The sequence below is a fragment of the Mus musculus genome, chromosome 13 (genome assembly GCF_000001635.26).
Source record: "Mus musculus strain C57BL/6J chromosome 13, GRCm38.p6 C57BL/6J".
Lineage (NCBI taxonomy): Eukaryota > Metazoa > Chordata > Mammalia > Rodentia > Muridae > Mus > Mus musculus.
Genome location: NC_000079.6, coordinates 16,219,827 through 16,237,294, shown reverse-complemented (window position 1 = coordinate 16,237,294; position 17,468 = coordinate 16,219,827). Strand labels below are relative to the sequence as shown.

Genomic DNA, 17,468 nt, shown 5'->3' with positions numbered 1-17,468 from the left:
TGTGTGACATCTTCAGAAATAACTATTCTTTATTCCAGTATACCCTTCCTGCTGGTATCACAGGGAAAATCAGAAGTACAAGTCTCAGATTCACCAGTATCTTACTGTTTGAAGCTTGCCAATGCCCAGTTCTGTACCAGTCTCAGATAGTAACAATGTCTGCCAACGACTTGAACTTGCCTTCAGGATTTTAAGGAGCTTAGTGTGCTGCAGACACCACTTGCAGGGTTTTGTGTTTGTGTGTGTGTGTATGTGTGTGTGTGTGTGTGTGTGTGTGTGTAAGTCTTAGTCTAGCTAATTTTCAAACCACAAAGAATGAGGAATTTTCAGTAATAATGCAATATAAAAGGCATTACTTATGTTCTCTATTTCAATACGGTAGGAACAAGGCGTGGTCAGGCAGGCTCCGGCCTCGGATCCCTCAAATATCTTGAACTGTTGCTCAAATGTGTTGGGTTTGGCACAACCTGTAAGACCCTGGGCCAGGCAGTGTTTTGTCTTTGATTTTTAAGCCCCTGTATATTTCAAGGGAAACTTAATCCATATGTTTCTGATTCATTTACACTTAACTCATCAAAATGTTGTCTTGAAGAAGTTATTTGATATCCAACAAATCTTTGGAGCCCTTTTCTAGAGGATTTTGAAAATCTTTATTTTGATCTCTATAGAAAAGAAACCTACTCTTTTAGTGTGTGTGCGTGTGCGTGTGCGTGTGTGTGTGTGTGTGTGTTTGTGTGTGTGTGTGTGTTAATAAGCTCATTCAGCTACTCTAAGGTATGAGTTCAATCTAAAACTAACAAATAGGATGTCAGCCCAGATTGTTAACTTGATCTAATGTCCTCCGTACTAATTAGAGCCTCTTAGGTTGGGGGAAGGGGAGGATTCTCACTCTGATCTAAACTAGTCCCAAGCCCATGAAAATGCTTACCATCTGTTAGCAATATAGGACCTAGATGAGCCTGACAGTCATAGTCGTCAGTCTTTGGTTCCAATCCACACTGAACTATTTAGGATTATTTTGTTGTTATCCTATTTCACTTTGTAACCTTTGATGTTTTGGGTTAGAATTTTATGTCCTAATCTTAAGAAAGAATGGAAAACTGTAAATGCCAGGGTCTGACAGTTGTCTTGCTGATAGCCTGGATCAAGGCTGCTTAACTAGTTTAATTTATACCCTCAGAATCGACCAGATTGCTGGCTTTAAATTCTCTTTCACTAAACTCTTTCACTGCTCATGGAATTGGTTCATTTTTTTTCCTTCCTCCAAAAATACACAGTATGACAAGTTGAGAGGGTATTTTCTGCCATTCAAATTAGTGAAAGGGAAGCTGATGTCAGAGGAAAAAGCACTTATGTTACTGAGTATCTCCTAAGTGACAAACACTTTATGTATTTATTCATTCACTCCTTAGCAAGATTGTATTAAGGGCCCACTATATCCAAATCACAGTGTAGCAGGGACTGGTGGATAGGAAGAAAGAGATGGATGGGATGAAATACCACAGTATGCTGTAGCCTTGTGGGGGAAGTGGCTGTTGTTGACAGAAAGGGGAAAGATAAAAGGTGTTGTCCCTGCTAATAATGATTGTCACCCATTGGAGAGTGTGTCAAGTATTCAGTCTATAAGCATCAATACAATGGGTCTTTAAATTTTCTATTTTCCATCTTTCAAAGATGAGAAAACTAGTAAAGTTGCCTTGAGGGAGAGGCTATATATTAAGAAATAGGTTCTAAGTCATGAACCCAATACTACCACTAAGGTTGGGACTCTAATCACTACATTATGGTATCCAAAAGTCTGTGTTCAAGTCACCTTCAAATATTTTTAATTTGACTTTTGCAGGCATGAGCGTAAGACAGCCTAGATTGTGACATGTCTCCTTGGTGGCCTATCCTTCGATTTGGAAAATAAAGGACAAGCTATTTCAAACACTCCCATCTTTTATTCTCACATCACTCATGTGTGAGACATCTCTCTAGGGCTCCTGGAAAATGCACAAAGATGAATCTTGAGAACTCAAGATTGCTGTTCAATAGCACATCCCAAATTCTGTAGTTTCAGTGTTAGGTGTATGAAGGGAAGTCTGTAAATAGAGAATGTTAAGTCTAGAACCCTGAGAAAGCACAATGACTGACTCAGAGGAAGAGCCAAACATTTCTTCCCATCTACTCTTGAGCAAGCTGACTTAACTCATTCCTGGCATGATTCAGGCGCCTCCTCCCATCTTGACTTGAAGTATAATAATAACAGAGTTCTGTATAATAAGGAAAATTACTTATAAACAACTGACAGCTGATTTGAGCTCCATTTGAAATGTTATGAAAATCAACATGTTTCATGAACTTACACTTAAGCCAGAGGTCGCAGGAGTAACAACTATCTCCCTAGTTAGAAGCAAGGCACTTTTGAAAGCACTAAACCATTTCAGGACCTAGAAATAAATGAAATAATTAGTTAGCTATGGATGTTCCACTACGGGTTGCCACTGTAGACACCCCGTTATTATTTCTCCTTTCACTTTGGGCCACAGGGTCAGTAAGATGGAGACAATTCTCAGTAAGACATGTTCTCCTGTCAAGTTAAGTCTGGTAACGCCTGTTTCATTCTTCAACCTTGTATCTTAGGCCTAGGAGCAAAACCAACCCACTTTAAATAGATATCACCAGCAAGGACTGCTGTCCCACTTAACATTAAACCTTATCACGAGAGTTGTAGAGGAGCAGATGAAGTTGCTCTTGTTCATGCCCACTTGCTGCCCCTTGTATAACTTACTTATTTTAACACATTGTTCCTTCAAGATAGAATGGCAAATGATGAAATGAGAAGAAAGAGGGAAAGAGCTCACTCTTCGCAGTCACCAGTGATGAGGCTAAGTAAAATATAGCATGCAAATCACCGGGATGCATATGTTTCATTTAACATTAATGAAGTTAAATATTATTATCCAGATTCCATAAATGCACAGAGAGGTGTACCAAGTAGAAATCACACGGATATTAAACAGGGAAGCTGTCTTTAAAGCCCCTATGGATGGACACTAGAACTCAGAAAACATAGAACTTTGAAAGACACATAAACTTATCCATATTTCTACCCTCATATGAACTCCAAAAACATTATACAGCATTGGCTAAACACACATTTTGTTTAGTTTGGATCGGGTTGGATCGGATTGGATCGGATCGGATTGGATTGGATTGGTTTGGATTGGTTTGGCTTCAAGGGAGGATGTCTCTATGGAGCACTAGCTGTGCTGTATCTTTCTATTGAGATCAGGCTGGCCTTGAATTCAGAAAGTTCAATATTTTAAGGAAGGAAACCACCAATAATTTTACACAGAATCTGTGGCACTTAAAAACTGTTACAATGACCATCAAGAAAGAATACCCTTAAAGGTTGTAATAGCTTGGTGGTAACCAATAGCTGTCTAATTGGACTTAAAGTCAATTCATCAGAAAGAAAACCATGAATGGCACTGGAAACCTAGCCATCTACCCAGGGCTAGGCTTCTAAGGGCCTTATTAGACCTTAGAAGAGAACTGTGACCCCTACTTTACTAAATTAGCATAATTCTTAACTCTATTATATTTATATATTTATATTATATATATGAAGATTTTTTCATCCTATACCCATAGATAAGTTTAGGTCTTATCCAATGAAGCTTCTCTTTGCAACAAAGACCAATACAGAAACCCACAACTCGTGAAAATGCAGAGAACATCTGTATTAATACATAACTTCTATACCTAAGGCTCAAGAAGCAACACTTAAGACAGATGGACAAGCCAGGACCAAGAAATATGCTGTGAGACTATATCTCCTAGAAATAACAAGGAAGCTGCTTCACCCATGATTCCACCACAGTATGACTGCCTAAAGAAGACATTAACATTTTACCATATAAGAGACATACTAACACATAGAAGAAGGGAAATCTCAAGAGACTCTACCCATAAATAAAAACTACAGATAACTAAGAACTTAAAATTTCTGTTCTAAAAGTGTGTGTGTGTGTGTGTGTGTGTGTGTGTAAATTGGATGATCAGGTTATATTTATATATTTAATCATAAGCAGGTCAGACTTACATATTTAATAACATTTACATATTTAATAATTTTTATAACTAAGAAAAAGACTAAAAGTAAAACAACTGATAAACACCTAGACACACTGAATGTGCATCATTGGTGTATGACAGAGATGTAGGCATGATATCTACATTTGTGTTCTATACAATTTATTTGTATTCAGAAATATTTTTGGTTTTAATCAGAAAGTCCCCATAGGCCTGCATCTGATTGCCAGCTTGTGACACAACTTTGAGAGCCCACCAGGTAGAAGAAGAATATTAGGGCAGAGCTTTGCAGACTAACACCTGCCTCTGGGTCCATTCCAGTAGTCTGCTTCTGTGTCCAGCAGCAATGTAAAGTGTTGTACCTCACACACTATCCAGAGCCATCACCACCATGCATTATCCACTATGATGGGCTGAAATTCTTATGAAACCATGAGCCTAAGTAAACCTTTCCTCCCTTAAGTTGCTTCTGTCAGCATATTGTCACACCAACAAGAAAAGAGCTAACAACAGTAGGCCCATGCTATGTTGCCTTTGTTATCACCTAGACTATCTTGTGTTCATATGTTTCTCTCACCCTGGTTATACACACCTTACGAAGAGACTGGAGTTCTGCATTCCCTGAAGCTAGTGGGTAAATATATTAATAAGCCTTTGTAATGAACATGACCTTTTGGCTGTTTCTGAAAATCAGGTAGTTTGGGCTTAAAATAAAGTGAAATGCCATTGTGCTGAGAAAATAATATAAGGATATAAATGCACGTATTTTCAACTGTGCTTTGAAATTGTGGCAAACTGGGTTTATAAATGACCTCATGTTCTTCCCATTCTCACAAATGGACTTCATTCACCGTCCTACTTCACATCTAATTGAACCAAAATAGGAATATTTTATCAATGGAATAGAGGAAGAAGTGATACAAATGACTCCTAAGCCTCTGTTTTGAACATTTCACATCTGGGTCCCCACAACATTGACCATGAAGTACAAAGGGTCCAGTGAAACTCTAAGTTCCAGAGAATTCTATCATAAATTATGCAGTGGATTCTCCTTGAAAAAGTTTGGGGACAGACATTCCTTAGGCACACAGTGTGAGAAGAAACCAAAATTGTTATTGGGTTAGGGATTGAGATCTGAAGTCATTAACTCATAACGGCTGTGGTGCTTTGTATAGGAATGACTCTCATTGGCTCATCTGTTTGGATGCGTGATCATTAGGGAGTGGCGCTTCTTGAAAGGGATTAGGAAATGTGCCCTACTGGAGTAGCTGTGGCATTGTTGGAAGAAGTATGTCAACTCAGTGTGGTTTTTAGAGTTTCAAAAGTCCAAACCAGTCTTCCCTTTCCCTCTCCCTCTCCCTCTCCCTCTCCCTCTCCCTTTTCCCCACCCTCTCCCTCCCCCATTCCTGTGGTTCTGGATGTAGAAATCTCAGCTACTCTCCAGCACCATGTCTGCTTGCATGGTGCCACTATGCTCCCTGCTATGGAGATAATGGATTAAATCTCTAAAACTATAAGGAAGCCCCAATGAAATACACTGAGATAATAGCATAACTGGCATATAAGGAACCCTATGAAGGGATTCTGTTTTGAGTGTCATATTTTTAGACAAAAATCTTTCATGAAAACCAGACACCTTTGAGAGCACACAATGATTTAGAATGAACTAAACTGCAAAGGTAGTAATTTTTTTTTTTTTACTACAAAGCAACTGTATATAATGAGTAGGTAATTAAGTCTCTATTTGATTCACTTAAAGAACTCTGCCTTTAAGGAAATATGTACTTCAGAAAGAAAACCAAATACTTTAATTAATTAGTTAATTAATTAATTTAAAAAACATATTATTTCTCTGAGATATTTATCTCAGCATGAGTCTAAATTAATTAAAAATTTACCGAGAGTCTTGAATAAAAAACATAGAAATCGGATGAAAACCTAATAAAGGTTTTAGCTATGTTATTGATATTTTTGCTACATTATTGGAGTTTTAAAACAGAGACAATATTGAAAAATTAAAGTTGTCAGAGAAATGGTATGAGAAGAAATGCTAGAATATAAACATGCTTTTCTGACATTAAAGGACCAGACATTTGTCAACAGAGTGAAGGAACAACAGATCACACTAAAATTAGAAAAATTAAAATACAAGAAATTCAGGAAATATATGAACACTTGTAGATACAGGAAAGAGGAAGGAGGGCAAGAAGAGAAGAAATGCAACATTAAGATCCACGAAAAGAATTTAGGACCAAAGTGAAGCCAGACTTGTCAGAAATCACAGAGCAAGGGGATATGAATCAGTGTTAGAGGTTCTGCAGGGATCGCTGCTGTGTGCATCGTCACTTGACATTTTAAATGAACTTATGTGTTAAAGGGTATGATTTGAAATAAACGAATCGAAGCATTTATATTGCAGTATATTTAAGAATTGTGCTGAAATTTGTTGGAATTAAAAACACGGGTTCCGCAGATGTCCTCAGCAAGAACTGTATCACCAATACTTCAGTTAATGTCATATTAGAATAAACTTAGGAGTGAGTGGGAGGTGACAACATACAGTCCACAATTCTAGCTGAAGGAGGATAAATTAATGGAGCAACTAGGATGGGAAAATTCTGAGCATAGTTATTATCAAATAACTCATTTGAAAAGACCAGCTGGGTACATGTATACAGAGGAGGTCATTGAAAGTAACTGTAGAGAGCAATGAGTCAAGACAAGACAAGGCACTTTCCCACTCAGTACAGAAGGAAGGATGAAATGGAGGTGAGACACTACCCAAGGTGCTTGGATAAAAGAAGTTCTTTTGAAATGCCCTCCAAGGAACTGAAGTCCTTTGCTTTTTCAGCAAAGAAATGTGCGCTTTGGACTTGCAGAGCACGTTAGTGTCTCCCACTAGATATTCTTTACACATGATCGTAAACCTGTTTTTTTCTTTCACTGACATTTTATAAACTGGTTTTTAAGCCAAAGGCTTCACTTAATGGGAGTAAACATGGAAATAACTTGTAGAGGTGGACCTTTCTCCCCATGGATTTATTAAAGACAATTTGAAGGAGGTAAGCCTTTTCAGGGTAGTGACCATAGCTTTTATTTTTATATCTTGAGTTTTATAATTAGTTTCTACTCGATAAGCTGACACTAAATTCCATATGCAGAGTTAATCATTTCTGTTGTACTTGTTTTGGTAAAGTCTGGGGTTTGTCTTTCTATGCAGAGATATGTCTGGATACTGCTTAGTCATATTTAGAGGAAGAAAGAAGAGCTTCTAAGGACTGAAAACATACATTTCCCCATGAAGAACTGCAAAGTGACCTCCTCAGGGTTTGCTAAACTCCGATCAGACACATTGGCCATGTAACTGGATGTCTTGGAGACAGTACTGCTTCTGTTTAGTCCACTCCATTTAGCTTCTAGTTAAACAGGAGAACAATATTTATTTCAATGACTAATGATTTAGCAAGCAGCATCAACTTGGGGTTTCTGGGGGGGTAACAGAAAAGATTAGTGATACAAATATTTAAATTGAAAATTTGTTTTTTAAAGATGACTCCTATTTAGAACCCGTTACCCTTTGTTCTGTTTATTTGCTTCCATACTAAAATTAGTCTGTATTTATCCATCCTCTGACCATCTAGTGGGTGTCAAGAAGAAGCCACACTGAAGTAAGACACCTTTCAGAATGTCTTTGAAGGCTTACAAAGTACTAATTTCATGGCTAAATCATCTCAAAGGTTCTAATGAGTTCAGGGTTTCTCTCAACAATGCAGTTTTCTACAACAAATGATGTCAAACATCTGAGTTGAAAAATGCCAGAGCCCCAATTCTTTGGTCCCAGAAAGAAGTGATGAAAGTTAAGAAAATGAAATGTGGACAATGCTGGGGTGAGAAGGAGTGCCAGGCAAGAAAATAATGCTCAGATCTCTTCCAGGTCTTAACACAGATGCAAAGAAGTTTCCTGGAGATGACAACAGAAGACCAGGGAAAAGTGAGAGCAGAAAAAGTGTCCACCAAGGCTGTTTATATAATAAAGGATAGAGGAGTGTCTCTTCTGCCTAATGTTAGTTATTGCACCAGGATGATCCCAGGATGTCTCAGTGGGATTTCTGATAGATGGGAATGCCAACCCAATGTTCCAATTCCAAAGGCCAACATTAGAACAAACCTAGCATTGGGAATAGATAATTCAAGTGGGCAAAACTGAAAAGGATAGAACCAACCTGTGGGAGTGTGGATGCTGAATTACTGACTTTAATGATAAGTCCACAGAATACAAGATGGATGACATAATGAAGCTAAACAGAAGATATACCAAGCCATGAAAGGAAAGAAGATAACTGGGCAGCTTGGAACCCATATTGTCACATCAGTACACTGGCGACAACTGTTTTCAGAGAAGCATGGCTATAGAAGCAACACTGTTTCCACTGACCACATTCACCTCCTCCCTATGAGTGCTGAGGTTGAAGCTTCCAACTCAGTTCTTCTCCGGGGCTTTGTAACTTTCATGGTTTTGGTCTATTTCTTGTCAGCGTAGGAGTGAAGATGTGTTGAAGATGACTATGTCGCTATGGAAAAGTGACTCTGAGAAGAGGAATTCAGCATTCTAAGCCAAGGCAAGAAGGCCATTAATTCATACCATAAAACAGAGGGCCAAGGAACGCAAGAAGTGGCACTGTTCTGCTCAAAGGCTCCTTGCAAGTGTAAACAGCAACCTTGGTTGTTGCTGGTGACTGGCTGTTTGTCAGACTCTGACCAAGTTTCAGAATGGAAACAATCAAGCAGAAATGTCGATGTCCCTGTGGGATATGGACATATTTGCTAACCTTATTTCTACTCATCTTTCTATAATATGAAGTATAGCTATATCCTTGAGAAAACAATGGAGACAGATTTCAAAGCTATTCACATGCTTAATTAACAAAGAATGGAGTAAATATTTGAAGTGGGGGCGTGTCTCAACTCTTCTGTGCTGAGAAGGCCTACCCTTAGGTGGAACCTTTTTAGAAATAATTCTTTGTGTCCCATGTCCTCCCAAAGGTCCTCCAGAGCTGCCAATATACTCATAAAGCTTAAAAGCCCATAAACATGTGGTTTTCTCCCCAGAGTTGTGTACCCTGTACTTATTATCACTGACAATGGAAGCCTGTGTTGTAGAAGCCTAAGGTTTTGCTAGTGCTCATATGTCATGAAAAAGAAAATGGAAAAAAATATTTCTTGACCTTTAAACAGAAAGTTACACATACAAACACAAAAAGACAGCAATGATGGAAATAATATTCTTTAAAGTGGTTGTGTCCTAGAAACTAATGACCACATTAAGAGCCACAAGATGGCTAAGCCCACATGATTGAGCTAGTCAATGTTCAAAGACAACTAGTGTCTGGGTTTTTATTCTTTGATTTTCACTTTCTTAAGCATGAAGATGTTATTATTGTTGTACACACACACACACACACACACACACACACACACACACACACACACAGCTAGTTGAGCAGAGAGTATTCTAGACCAGTGAGCACATGCACACATGAGTACTTTGTCCAGGCACCTCAGTTTACACAGTCACACACAGTTCCATCAAGCTGGAGTCCCTTTCACTTTGATGCATACTACAGTTAAGGTAGAAAAATAACATGGTAGTCCTTACTAATGATTCCTCCATCTGAAATTCTCCAGAAATAGAAGTCTCTGTATTCCAAAGAAGGGTCGCACAGAAGAAAACAACATGAGCCAAGCATGGCAACTGTCCCCAGATACCTGAATTTGTTTTTGCAGGAGAGACTATGAGAAATAGATTTTAGATCATCAACAGTTGAGTTGAAAAATGCCAGGTTTCCAATTCACATAAAAGTCCATCTCTTGGGGCCCTGGTAGGGCTCTCAGTATATCAAATCACTGGAAACCAAAACACTTCAAAAAGCATAGACTATTCTCATTTTTAGAGACTTGCTTTCCTGGGCTTAACTTGAACCCAAGAATATACATTTTCTTCCAATAAGCAAAACTAAAATAAAATATGAGAAGTGTGAAAAATATATAAGGAAAATAAAAAAAAACCTGAAATCTCACCAACCACCACATTTCAGTGGCCACCCTTTCATATGTTATAACACAACTATTTGATTGCTTGAATGGAACTGGTGTCTTGTTCAACCATGTGTACTACCAGAAATAAACTCAGGTTGTCAGGCTTAGTGATAAATTGGCCATCTTTTCATTTTATTGGCTTTTGGATCTGCTATGTGTAGAAAACTTAATCATGGCTTTTGCCCACCTTTAAACAATTTCTATGACTTCTCTGTATCAAAACAAGCCCTTTATTAAGTAGGTCTCTGCAGAGTTCACGTCATTTCTTTAAAGATGTGTTCTAGAGATAGGCTACCTGTACTAGTTTAAGGGCTTAAGGGTCTGGCCAGGTCTTGATTATATAGATAATGTAAAGGTTATTTGTTTCTGGATTCATAGTCCATATTTCAGTTTTGCTTATGGCATCTTTAGTAACACTTAAGTATTTATTTATCAATTGTCACTAAGCTGTATTATCCTAAACAGAATATCTCAAAGCACTTTATTTTCTGAATGAAAATACAAACCACAGAAAATATCCCATCCTTCACAAAGGAATCTTTTGGACTGATGTATACTACCATATTGTAAAATAGATAACATCAGGGTCAAATAAAAATAGACATAACCTGCAGATAAGGGGAAATGTACATGTAAAACTGTTAGTAAAACTTGTAAGAACCCGGTTATTTTGCCCTACTGTCAGACTTATGAAGGAGTTATCCTCAAGAGGAAATGAAGGCTACCACAGCCACATTTGCGAGGGACAGTGACAATGATGATCTTCTCTATCCCAGCGTCATCATGTGTCCTGCTAAATTCACAATTGGTGAACAAGTGACATTCTTTTAAGATCAACACCCAATACCCAGGATAAAGGGTGTTTACCTCAGAGGAGAAGTCTGATGTGAATAAAAACAAGCAAATGAAATCCCAGCTCTGGGCAATTTTTTTCTTAGAGAAGCTTAAGAGGTAATACTTGCCAGATTTTCATCTCTGGTGAAAAACATGCAGGGCTTAATTGATTCCTGCAGAATTTCTTAAGCTGATGAAAGGGATATGTCTCTGAGAGACGACTTGTTGGCTGCTTTACATGCATGTGCACGCACAGAGGGAGAGAGAAAGAGAGAGAGAAAGAGAGAGAGACAGAGAGACAGAGAGACAGAGAGACAGAGAGACAGAGACAGAGAGAGAGAGAGAATACTGCTCCAAGAATTGACTGCATGGCCAGACGACAGAACTTGCCAACTTACCAAACCAAGTGTGAGTCATCAGTTTTCCAGACCCCTGTCCTTCAGGATAATTAAGACACCATTTGGCCACCTCCTTAATTATCTGTCTAAGCCACCCTTAAAGTGATCTGTTTACTTAACAAGTGCAATGAAATTGAAAATCAAGTCTCATCTGTTAAAGTTATTTGAGGAACTGACTTTTCCTTTTTATAATAAGGAGAGGGAGGAGGAAGTAGTGATGACTTGACAATGAGCACTACACTAGCAGTAGATATGGAAATGGTGCTGGAATGCCTGCCTCTGGTGTATGTGTTCTACTCAATATAGTCTCTAGACATTTAAATCTATGTGCTATACAAATGAATAGTCTATGTCTTTGTTCCTAATGTTTGTTTAAATGACAGTCCCAGGTGTTCTAACTTCAAAATTCCTGAAAAAAATTCTCACTACATCTGGAAGATTCCAAATCCCTCTCTTTCCCGTTCTAGAAATATTAGCTAAGTGTCCTGGAAATTAAAAAAAATATCATGCAGACTGGTGACACTCCACCACCAGAGCCTTAGCCTCAGTTAATGGGCAGCCCTCAACATTATTTCTTCTTTTAACCCCAACACTGCTCATTCCAAAGGTGCTCATTCTCCCCATAGATACTAACTCCCTTGGCCTTATCAGTCATGAGGTGGTTTCCTAGTTGTATCTAGAATATCTTTAACTTCTCTCAAGCTCTCTCACTTTCCCTCTTGACCTCATTCTAGAGTTCTATATATGCTTTAATTTCCTTAATAGTTTCAAAGTAGAGCACCACATATATTTGGGTCTTTGATCTTATATTTTTATAAAGTAACTAAATTCAGTTGCAAGATTTCAAGTATTGTCTATTTTTGCTTTCTTAATGTGTGATATTCAAACTGCATATTACTTTAAAAAGATCTTATCTACAAAGAAATTCAAAGAAATTTACCTTCCCCATCTAATTTATTTTTCTGCATGTGATTAATGATATAGTTTTCCTAGGTATTCCAGGGTTATCCCGGATAACAAGCACTTGCTCTGGCATTGACTTCTTACCATCATCCTTATTTTCCCATCCACCTGCTATATGTTTACTTAATTCAGATTTATCCTTCTCCCACTACCTTGATTATTATTGAGTTATGTACTTTTCCTTCTTCAAAACACCTTACATGGTCAACTTCATTCAATTAAGATCAGTTTCCTTAATGAAAGGATTAACCTAAATTAGACATATGTTCAGGTGACTTTACTGTTTGAATCCCCTCAGGACATCCATTTTTCCAGTATCTTCTTTAGGACAATACTTTAGGATAGGTTAACATAATCCATCATGATGGCATGTACCCAATTTCAGTATTTCTTCCTTCAATGGATTTGATTATAGAACTTTAAGGTCCAGAGTATCCTTTAATTTTTTAGAGTGAATAAATGTGTGTGTGTGTGTGTGTGTGTGTGCGTGTGTGTGTACATACATATATATTCAAACGTATATTTGTTTCTTTTTTTCCTTTAAAGACTTTGCTGTGAATATTTTAATAACTAGATATGAAACTGGACTCTCTGAAGTAAGTTTATGTTTAGAGTTAGCAGACAGTGTCACTGAAGAAGCTTCAGAGAAGTCTTAAGGATTAGCCCAAAATGATGAGTTATAGTGAAGCAGACATTGTTTTAAAGAACACTGATAATGAAGAAAACTTGAACTTTCCCTCCACATCCCCAGTCACCTTTGGTTCCCATCATCCATTTTCCTTTTTTCTCCCTCGCCAAACTTGCTTCTATGACTGCATTGTAAGATGAACTAACTTTGTAAGTCAATGTAGCTGTCACCCATTTTCCAAATAAAGTTTATAATTCTTGTTGCTGACCTGTCATAAATGTTTGACCTTCAAAAATAAACTGTCTATTTGCATAATATCTCCATTATTAAGCAAATATATTTGTGTCTTCCCTGTCTCAGGAAATTTACATGTGCCTTTCTTTATCCATTCAGGCACTTCTACCATACAGCTCCCTACCCACCCAACCAGACTGTGAAAGGTTCCAAGCTCCTAGTGATAGGATCAGTTTCTGGTAAGGTCTTTATATTCCCCCCTCCCCATTAATTTGTGGCTTTGGCAATACACTGACTGCAGTGTAGGAAGCTGATAGTCAACTCTCCATGGAGCTAAGACTGAGGAACTGTCTACAAGATGATGAAAGGACAGGTTCAGAAAAGACTTCAGAAGAACAATAGTGTTGACCACATAAAAAGGCAAAAGGCAAATGAAACTCCCACTAGAAAACCCAAAACATCTTTGTAACCCTTGGCCACATAGGACAAATGTCAGTGTAACTAAACTTCTGCATTGATGATTTGCCAGGAGGCGTTCAGTACAAGGCACATACTTCAGAATGTAAGGCTGGAACTATCTAGCAAAGGAAGCACGTGGTACCAAAATGTAAAAGAAGCTGGAAACGTCAAAAGTCCCTCAGTCTCAGATGTATCTGTAATGCAGAAGCCAAACCCTCATGTCTAACTTCCACTTTCTGAATACCACATGTTCTCCTCATACAGCTGGGCCTTTGTATGTCCCTTTCACTCAGCCTGGAATATTCTGCCAGTTCTTAATCAATCTGCAAGACAAAGTGGTAGTCCTTTATTTTGAAATGGCAATAGACTCTGAAATTCTACTTTCCTTCCCCTTTGTACTTTACTCTGCTTTCAATGTATTACATCAGTGACCATACTGTATGAGAAGTATCTGCTTTCCTTGTGATCTTACTGACCAGACCACATGCTCATTAAGTCCAGGAATGTGTCCCTTTACCTAGTAGGCAACTTTCCAATAAATATTTACTGCAAGAATGAACAAACAAGTGAATAGACAGATGGTCCTTGACGGCGGAGAGGAGTCATCTTCCTTCCTAATACACAGTCTTCTTATATATTTGTCACTGAGCTACATTCCATTGTGGATAAAAATAGTGAAGAGTTTTTTGTTGGACCATTCCTGTGCAAATTTGCAGTGTCATAACCACACTGGTGACAAGATTCCTGTCTGCACACAAAGAAGTGGCAGCTTAGTCCATTTCAAAAACTAGAGAGGGTTGAGATTTGTGCTGTTATAAGCCTGTGTGGATATATCTCAAAATCACAAACTCCACTGTGTTCTTGCTGGGGAGAATGGTGTCTAAAACTCCAAATAAACTCCAAAAAACTTCAAGAATGAGAACATATCCTGCATTTTTAAACACTACAACTCTGTTTCATACAGAAAATAGCACTGGGCATTTTAAGAAACAGTTTTAGTGAACATATATAATAAACCTTCCAATAATGGTGAAAAGATTAGGGAATAGATATAAAAGCAAAACACTAAGTAAGTTGGATGCAGTAACTAGAGCCAAAGTCAGTCACTACACCACAGTAAAGTCTCCTGATGTTTCCTGTAACCATGGAAAGATTCAGCCTGCACTGTTCTTGTCCCAGATAGTCAACCATAGACATTAAATATGGCTATTTACAAAAGCACAATTCCTGAATTGGTTACTGCGCTTAGGACCATGATATCATGAGGGTTAACTAACTTCTAGAGTAAGAGAGGGGAATGCCATCCCTCATTCTAATGTAAGAAAGATCCCTCTTCATGGAACCAGGGATCTCTCAAAGGGGTTAGAAAGCCAAAATGATGGCATATACCCAGTATCCACCAAACCTTTCCTTTATATATCAATGGCTCCGCCAAGACGGTAGAGACACTTCCTGTTTGTATTTTGGTGTGTGTCCCCACATTATAAAAATAAGAAAACCGAGCAGTTACAAATTAAGAATGTTTTATGCATATCTTTTTGTGGAATATATGATAGACTAGGTATATTTACTCTTTTATTATTAAAATATATAAAATGGAAATAAATACTTGTACAAATAGAAATAGGGTATACGTGGCCATTGACATATTAAGTTCGGATCAGCAAGTGTTCCTCCTGGACTGACGTGGCTTCACAAGGTCAACAGTATGAGAGAACTTCAGCTCCTGAGCTATATTTTCAGTTTGGCTTAACTCTCATTCTAAATAATTTTCCATATTTTTAAGTTTAGGATCTTTGCTATGGTCCCAAACTATTTTTGCTACATTGTTCTACTCATCTAAACTTTAATGCATCACACACACACACACACACACACACACACACACACACACACACACACACGTATGTATATATGTATGTATGTGCATATATATATATGTATATATATATGTTAAAGACAATGAAATATGTTTGTGCAATATAACTGATTTATTTGTCCACAGATCAGTGACTTCTTGTTAGCAGTTAGATTTTCTTACATTCATGGCACTGCACTAATCTTATAAGGATAAGTCTATCTTACATATAGAACTCTGAGTGCTCAGTCATAAAGCCATGTGCTACCCTTATTCACTGCCCCCTGCCCGCCCCCCCTTCTTCATGGATCATGCTCAGGCACTTTGCCTTTTTAGTGATTTACCATGTCTTTTCCTTCTTTTTCTTTTCTCTGTAGTACTTTCCTGCCTTTTCTGATCTCTGACCATTTCCAACACCAGAATCCATTATCTGGTGCACAGTGAATATCATTTCCACATTAAATTTTTCTAAATATTCATTAAAGAAGCTTGCCACTCTGTCCCAGGAAATGGATTGGTTTGCTGTGTCCTGCTTACTCAGGCTAGATTTCTTTGCCATGTTCTAGAGATACTTGATTTTGAGGCCACAGAGCTCTCCAACAATAAATTTTTTGAACTAAAAGTATTTGAAGAATAATAATTTGGCTGTAAAATACTGCTCCTTATCCAGGCTGTCTTTTTCTTTTCTTTTCTTTTCTTTTCTTTTCTTTTCTTTTCTTTTCTTTTCTTTTCTTTTCTTTTCTTTTCTCTTCTCTTCTCTTCTCTTCTCTTCTTTTCTTTTCTTATTTCTTTTTTCTCTTCATGATTCTTTTAATTATATATTTTCTTTATTTACATTTCAAATACGATCCTGAAAGTTCCCTATACCCTCCCCCTACTCTGCTCCCCTACCCACCCACTCCCACTTCTTGGCCCTGGTGTTCCCCTGTACTGGGGCATATAAAGTTTGCAAGACCAAGGGGCCTCTCTTCCCAGTGATGGCCGACTAGGCCATCTTCTGCAGGATGTATTTTCTTTATGTGGAACAGCTTCCTTTCTCAGAGTTCTCTCAAGTCCAGCCTTCTCTTCAAATCTTGTTATCAGCTGCTCAGTGAGCAACCTGCTTCTTTGGGTATGTATGTGACTGACAATTTTCACCGTGCAATTTAGCACTTAAATAAAATATGTTCTTATTTTATAAATCTGCCACATATCACTTGGCTCCTTTGCTATAGTTTTTGCTTCAAAAATTAAAGAGTTTATCTTTCCATTTTGAAATTCTTTCGAATGCCCAATTTAGTACTGGGAGAAAAACATTATGGATAATCAATAAATCTTGATTGACTGACTGCTTGATTGGTTCTCAGTTCTATGTAGAACTTTTTAAAAAAATTTTATGGGAGTCTTAGATATAGAATTTCAGTTAATTCTCCTTTTTGGTAACTTTAACACACCTACAAGGTCAACTGATATGTTTCTTACATACTCTTTTCTTTTGTATTTCACTATGCAGACTAGAAAAAGAATGTGTCTCTGATTTTAGTAACCTCAACAATATAGTGAAAATTCCTGCCTATCCAACAATTCTATCAACTTGGCATTTACTCAAATATCTTTAGTCATGAACTCATTCCTGATAGTCACATCACAGAATGTGTGAAGTATCCAGATGCCCCTAGCATTCTGAATATCTGTTCTGGAATGCTCTTTGGAGGCTGTATTTTATGATTGCTGTTGCCCTTTCCCTAAAGCAGACCTGTCAACAGATATGAACTTGATCTGGCCAGCCAAATTTCAGACCACTTGTGTCACACTCAGTCCTTTTCTCCTGGAAGTTATCTGCCTTTTGGGGGAGGGGGAGAATGCACATCTTTCCTTTGCTGCCATTTCTGTATTGCCTAGAAATGAGATGATTTGCTGGTCACTATTACTCTGCTAG

General features: G+C 37.8%; 1 long non-coding RNA gene across 3 annotated transcripts in view; it reads left to right on the top strand.

The window, feature by feature from the left end:
- Gm31711 overlaps nt 1-17,468 on the top strand; it is a 109,789-nt gene that overhangs the window by 24,055 nt on the left and 68,266 nt on the right. For all 3 annotated transcript variants that reach the window (XR_382099.2, XR_382100.2, XR_873146.1), the window contains one exon: nt 13,393-13,472. This is a non-coding gene — a long non-coding RNA (predicted gene, 31711). The remainder of the gene's footprint in view (nt 1-13,392; nt 13,473-17,468) is intronic.